Raw genomic sequence first — 7,683 nt, 5'->3', positions numbered from 1 at the left:
TGGGGGCCAGCTGCTATTGTAGGTATTGGGGATAGACAAGGGAACCAACTTACAAGTTCCTGTTCTCCTGGACTTCACGTTTTAGTGAAGACGAAGAGCTAATGGATAAACCAACGGAGTGTACAATTTGTTGGGTGGTGACAAACCCTTGGAAACAACTAAAGCAGGGAAAAGGGGCTACCCTAGACAGGGATATTGATTCTCGTTTGGTTTAGGTGTTTAGGGATGGTTGTGTGGAGGTGACATTTTAGGAGCAATCTGAATGAAGTGAGGAAGACACCGTGCAGTATTTGGAGAGTTCCAGGATAAGGAAGGGAAAGGCAGAATAGTCATGTGTCCAGTCAGTGCCCAGCAAATGGACGTTCAATTAAATTGGACAAGGGAGGAGCACCTGGCTGGCTCAGTTGGTGGAGCATGTGACTCTTGATTTGGGGGTTGTGGGTTCGAGCCCCATATTGGGTATAGAGATTACTTAAAAATAATTTAAAAAATAAATAAATAAAATAAATTGGACAATGGAGAGGGGAGAGAAGATGGTCACTGGTCCAGGAGACTGTGTAGACAGCTTCTTCTATTCTCCAGGAGTGGTGACCCTGGCCTCTACCCAAATGACAGCTGTAACCAGTAGCATGACCTTTGGAAGCCATATCCAGCAAGTTTGGTTTCTCTAGAGAGCCAGCATGGAATTGTGGGAAGGAGAACCTGGCTCGGGGTTCAACCCCGGTTTGGGCCTTTATCTGTGTGAAAGATCCTGTGTTAAATTTTTCACATACCTTATCTCCCTTAATACTCAGAACAACATTTTGAGGTATGCGTGGTGGCTTACAGAGGTTCAATAACTTACCAAAGCTACACTGCCAGTAAAATTCCATTAATGTGCCATGAAGTCCATGTCATGACCAGCATTTTAAACAATGAAATAGATTAGAAGATATCAGAGTATTTGGGGGAAACCTATTTCATTTATGTGAGTGTATTTATATTAGAAGATATATTCCTCCAATATATAGTGGTTTGAAGGTAAAGAAACAAAAACTCTAAGAACACTGTTTTGGACACTGCCACGGATAAAGCACCTGCGCGTACTGCTGTGCCATGAGGGCTGTTACTGGAACGTAACTCACCAGAGGGCAGACCTGAAATTGCTCAGTGACCCTGATTCATCAGACCTCTGTGCTGGACTGATGCTATGAACAGGACTACTGGATTAGTACTTCTCCTCCTCCTCCTCCTCCTCTTCCTCTTTCTTCTCCTCTTCCTTCTTCTCCTTCTTCTCTGGTCCTAGAAGACCACATCTAGCCCTGATCTCTCTGCTACATGGCTCATAGGCCAGCTTCCAACCAACTGTCTCCAACTCTAGGCTAAAAGACAGTAAAAGTGAAAACTTTTGTCCAAACAAAATTCTGCACATGGATGTTCACAGCAGCTTTATTCCTAATTGCCAAAACTTGGAAGCAACCAAGATGTCCTTTGATAGGTGAATATCCAGATAATGGTCTGTTATTTAGCACTAAAAAGAAATGTGCTATCAAGCCATGAAAAGACATGGAGGGGGGCGCCTGGGTGGCTCAGTCGTTAAGCGTCTGCCTTCAGCTCAGGTCATGATCCCAGGGTCCTGGGATCGAGCCCCGCATCGGGCTCCCCGCTCTGCAGGAAGCCTGCTTCTCCCTCTCCCACTCCCCCTGCTTGTATTCCCTCTCTCGCTGTGTCTCTTTCTGTCAAATAAATAAAATCTTTAAAAAAAAAAAAAAAAAAAAAAGACATGGAGGAACTTTAAATGCATTTTACTAAGTGAAAGAAGCCAATCTAAAGAGGCCACATATACACTGTATGATTCCTACTATATGACAACTGCAAAAGGCAAAAGTATTGTAAAATACTTTCATACAGTAAAAAAAAAAAATCAGTGGTTGCAGGGGTAGGGGTTGGGGTGGAATAGGCAGAGCACACAGGATTTTTAAGGCCATGAAAAGACTCTGTATGATACTACAATGATGGATTCATGTTATTATACATTTGTCCAAACCCACAGAATGTACAACCCCGAGAGTGAACCATAATGTAAACCATGGACTCTGGGTGATGATGATGTGTCAGTGTAGGTTCATCACTTGTAACAAATGTCCCACTAATAAGGGTTCTTGTCACCAGTTCCAGTATGTGTGTGTGTGGGGGGGTCCCCACACCAAAAAGCAATGCTCCAGATACCAGCTGAGTGCCGGACGATTCAACTCAATTCTGCCGCTTCTACCAAGACAGGCTCAGATCCCACAGGTGAAGAAGGGCTCAGTCCTTCAAGACTGCCCCCCCCCCCGCCCCTTCAGAGGCCAGTCACAAGTCCAGGTTGTCGCCTGTGCCTCTGACCCACCAGATATAGATCAGAGGTTCCAAAGACACCCCGCTCCCTGCCATCTTGGGTTCCATTAATTTGCTAAAGCTCATAGAACTCAGGAAACCTGTTTATTCACTAGATCACTGTTTGTTTTTTTTTAAGATTTTATTCATTTATTAGACAGAGAGAGAGAGAGAACGCACGCACAAGCAGGGGGTGCGGCAGGCAGAGGCAGAGGAAGAAGCAGGCTCCCTGCAGAGCGGGGAGCCCGATGCAGGACTCGATCCCAGAACCCCGGGACCATGACCGAGCCGAAGACAGCCGCTTAACCAACTGAGCCACCCACGCGCCCGAGATCACTGTTTTTTTTTTAAAAGGCTATAATTCAAGGACAGCCAGAGGGAAGAGAGGCATAGGGCAAGGTGTGGGGAGAGGGTGCGGAGCATCCTTATCACTCTTGGAATCTCTGTGTTCACCAACCGGAAGTTCTTTGAACCTCATCCTCTTGGTTTTTTACCGAGGCTTCATTACAAAGGCACGACTGATTAAATCATTAGCCATCAGCCCCTGATTCAACCTCCGGCGACCCTCCCCTCCCCGGAGGCCAGGGCGGGTGGGACTGAAAGTTCCAACCCTCTCTGCACTGGGTTGGCTCCACTGGTCACCAGCCCCCATCCCCAGGTGCTTTCCAAAAGTCACCTCATTAACATAACAAAAGACACTTTTGTGGCTGTCTACACTTAGGAAATTCCAAGGGTTTTAGGAGCTGGGAGCCTGGAACCTTGACCAAGAGCAAATATGAGAAATACATTGTGTTCTCTGAATGACCAACTATATATGTTTTTTATAAATAACATCACTACCATGCTGGGTGGGAGATGTTAACGATGCGGAGACTATGCACAGGTAGGGGATATATGGGAAATCTCCAATTTTTCTGTGAACCTAAAACTGCTCTAAAAAATGAAGTCTTTTGGGGCACCTGGGTGGCTCAGTTGGTTAAGCAACTGCCTTCGGCTCAGGTCATGATCCCAGGGTTCTGGGATCGAGCCCCGCATGGGGTTCCAGCCCCGCATGGGGTTCCAGCCCCGCATCGGGCTCCAGCCCCGCATCGGGCTCCAGCCCCGCATCGGGCTCCAGCCCCGTAGCGGGCTCCCTGCTCAGCGGGGAGTCTGCTTCTGCCTCAAAATAAATAAATTTTTAAAAATAAAAATTAAAGGGGCGCCTAGGTGGCTCAGTTGTTAAGCGTCTGCCTTCAGCTCAGGTCATGATCCCGGGGTCCTGGGATTGAGCCCCACATCGGGCTCCCTGCTCAGTGGGAAGCCTGCTTCTCCCTCTCCCACTCCCCCTGCTTGTGTTCCTGCTCTCGCTCTCTCTCTCTCTGTCAAATAAATAAATAAAAATCTTTTAAAAAAATACATAAAAATTAAAATTAAAAATAAAGTCTTTTATTTTTTATTATTATTTTTTAAGTTTATTTATTTATTTTTATTTATTATTCAATGCAGTTGAAGTGTTGCTCAGAAAGGGGCCCTGGAGCCAGAGGTCCCGGCTTGAAGCCTGGCTCCACCCCTTATTAATCCTGTGGTGTTGGGCAAGTCACTCAACCTCTCTGTGCTTCCATGGCCTCATTTGTACCACTTGTAATTGAAAGAGACCTACCTCCTAGGGCCGCTGTGAGCATTTCGGGAGTGAATGTGTAGGACTGTTCTCAGCATACACATCGTGGCCCATCCCGTGGGCCAGCCACGGAGAGAGGGGCTGTAGGTAAGCAGAGGAGGAATCCCCAGCCCCCTGCAGACCAGCTAAATGGGACATAGGCATTTACCAGAGGGCTGTCCTCCGCACTCACGCTTCTGCAGCCTTCTGCTGCGGGAGCCCTTTGCCCTGTTTACAAGGAGGCCCCCAGCTGTGAGCCCGCACCTCACCTTGGCCGCTATCTCCCGATCTTTGTGGTTTTGTCCCCATTCCCTTGGGTTAAAGGACTACAAGGTGGACAAGGTTCTGGTGGGCCAGACAGCGCTTCTGCAGTCACTCCTGTCTGTTTGCCAGGGTCTCTGCCCCTCTGGCTGGTGCGTGGGCATCGCTTCAAACCTTCTCTTATCTCCAGAATCTTGCAAGTCACTCTCTTTCCACACTGGCCAAGCTAACTGTGTACACATACAGCCCTCAAGTTTTTAAAGTGCCTTCCCACACATTTTATCAGATGAGCTTCATGACACCAATCTTACGAGAAGGGGCATGGACACACTAAGGCCCAGAGTGGTCAAGTGACTAGTGTAGGATCATACAGCGAGGAAGTGGCAGCCTGGCCACCTCAGTCCAGCCCTCTTTCTAAATAACAATAAAACACCATAACATCCATTCGGGTGGCACCTGCGTGGGCCAGGTGTTCACCTGCCTGGTTTCATTTAATTCTCACGAGTGCTTCTCAGATTTTGCTTTCATACGAATCCCCTGGGCCTGATGTTAAGATGTAGATTCTGATTTCAGGGGTCAAGGCTGGGACCCAAGAGCCTGCATTTCTTTTTTTTTTTCCCCTTACAGATTTTATTTATTTGAGAGAGAGAGAGTGAGTGAGCGAGCACACACAAGCTGGGGGGAGGGGCAGAGGGAGAGGGAGAAGCAGACTCCCCGCCTAGCAGGGAGCCTGATGCGGGGCTTGATCCCAAGACCCCGAGATCATGACCTGAGCGGAACGCAGACACTTAACCGACTGAGCCACCCAGGTGCACCGAGAGTCTGCATTTCTAGTAAGCTCCCAGGGGATGCTGAGGCCACTGAGCTCAATGGACTGTACAGTGTGGATAACCAGGAACCTCTCAGTGTCCTGTGAGGTTGAAATCATCAGCCTTGTTTTTTTCAGGTGAGCAATTGGAGGCTCCAGGCAGTTAAGAGAAAGCTCAAGAGCACCCAGCTCGTAGGTGGTAGAGCAGAGATTCAAACTCAGATGTCTGGGTGTCAGTCAGCCTGTGTGCTTGTCTTTCTGTTCCAGCTGCTTTAGCAGCAGGTGTCCAAGTTGCATTTGCTCCGAATGGCTGAAATCCTGTGACATCACCCTGATTCTATGGCCACCCAGCTGGGCGGGGCTGCCAAGATGGCTCTCCCATCTTGGAATGGACATCGCACCACGTGGCCTGACCTGCCAGCAAGGGATGCACTAGGACCATGAAGTCTTTTGCTACATGGAAATAAAATAGGGCCAAATGGTAAAAATGCACCCTGGAAGGGCGGAGAGGCTGAGAGACACTCCCACTAGTCAAACATGCCAAGGTTGGCTGCAGGGCCGGGCATGGTGCTCAGAGGAGGCCTGGCTCTGTCACAGCATGGGCGTGGGATGGGTGCACCAGCTCGTGGGTCTCACCTTCAAATACCTGTTTCCATGGAGCTGGGAGAGACAAAGGTCACTTCATTTTTATTTAGTTTTATTCTTTTTGTAACAGCTTTATTGATACATAATTCACATACCATAAAATTCACCCTTTTAAAGTGTACAGTTCAGTGGTTTTCAGTATAGTTGCAGAGTTGTGCAACCATCACCACTCTCAAATTCCAGAACATTTTCATCATCCCCCCCAAAAAAACCCCATACCCATTAGCAGTCACTCCCTGTTCCGTCCTCCCCTCAGCCCCTGGCAACCACTCATCTACTTTCTGACTCCATAGATTTGCCTATTCTGGACATTTCATATAAATGGGATCACACAATATGTGGTCTTTTTTTCTTTTTTTGACAGAGAGAGACACAGCGAGAGAGGGAACACAAGCAGGGGGAGTGGGAGAGGGAGAAGCAGGCTCCCCACTGAACAGCGAGCCTGATGTGGGGGCTCCCAGGACCCTGGGATCATGACCTGAGCCGAAGGCAGACACTTAATGACTGAGCCACCCAGGCGCCCTGATATGTGGTCTTTTGTGACTGGTGTCCTTCACTTCCTCAAGGAGGGAAGTGTTCATCCATGTTGTAACATGTGTCAGACTTTCATTCTTTTTTATTGTCAAATAACATCCCATTGTATGGATAGGCCACATTTTGCTTATCCATTCATCAGTTCGTGGACATGTGAGTTGTTTCCTTTATGAATAACGCTGCTGTGACAAGTGATTGTGTGGACATATGTTTCTATTTCTCCTGGGTAGACACCTAGGAGTGGAATTTCCAGATCAGATGATAACTCTGTTTAGTAGTATGAGGAACTGCCACACTGTTTTGCAAAGTGGCTGCACCAGCTTACCATCCCACCAGCAAGGGACAAGTGTTCCGATTTCTCCACGATTTGAATTTATTCATTTACTTCTAAAGCTGCTTAGTGGAAATCGAGACTTCCGTCTGAGCGACGCCAAATGGAATAAATATTCAGTGCCTCTGGTGTACAGAAGCCAGCCTGCCCTTGGAAACAGGGAGGTCTGACCTTGAGGGCGGGTCCTCCCACTGAGCTGTGTGTTTTGGGTAGTCACTTAACCTCTCTGAGCTGGTTTCTTTCTTGAAACCTGAAGTAGGATCTCATAGTAAAGATCACAGGTGAATAGAATTTGAGAAGCTTTGGGTAACCTTGACCTCCTCTTTTTTTTTTCCCCCAAATCATCCATTCCTGGAGGTGCCTGGGTGGCTCAATCAGTTGGGCATTCGACTCTTAATTTCGGCTCAGGGGGCGCCTGGGCTGCTCAGTCGTTAAGCATCTGCCTTAGGCTCAGGTCATGATCTCAGGGTCCTGGGATCGAGCCCCGCATCGGGCTCTCTGCTCAGAGGGGAGTCTGCTTCTCCCTCTCCCACTCCCCCTGCTTGTGTTCCCTCTCTCTCTGTGTCTCTGTCAAGTAAATAAATAAAATCTTTAAAAAAAAAATTTCGGCTCAGGTCATGATCTTAGGGTCTTGGGATCCAGCCCCTGCCTCAGGCTCCAAGCTCAGCAGGGAGTTTGCTTCTCTCCTTCTCCCTCTCCCTCTGTTCCTCCCCTCTCCCCTATGCTGGAGTGCTCTCTCTCTAATACATAAATCTTTAAATAAATAAAAAATAAATAAATCATCCACTCCCAAAGGTCTGATTTTAAATTCCCACTTACCCTTCGAGGGGACCCACTGGTGGTAAAGAGCAGCATACTGGGAGACAAATAGGTCTAGATTTTTTTTTTTAAGGGTTTATTTATTTATTTGAGAGAGAGAGAGAGAGAGAGAGGCAAAGCATGGGGTGGGGGAGGAGCAGAGGGAGACGGAGACAGAGAATCTTAAGCAGACTCCCTGCTGAGCGTGGAGCTGAGCCCAACTCGGGGACCCTGAGATCCTGACCTGAGCCGAAATCAAGAGTCGCATGCTTAACCGACTGCGCCACCCGGGCTCCCTAAATAGGTCTAGATTTA

This window comes from Halichoerus grypus, chromosome 6 (genome assembly GCF_964656455.1).
Source record: "Halichoerus grypus chromosome 6, mHalGry1.hap1.1, whole genome shotgun sequence".
NCBI classification, from domain to species: Eukaryota; Metazoa; Chordata; class Mammalia; order Carnivora; family Phocidae; genus Halichoerus; species Halichoerus grypus.
The sequence above is the reverse complement of the archived record's forward strand: the minus strand, read 5'-3'. Positions refer to the sequence as shown.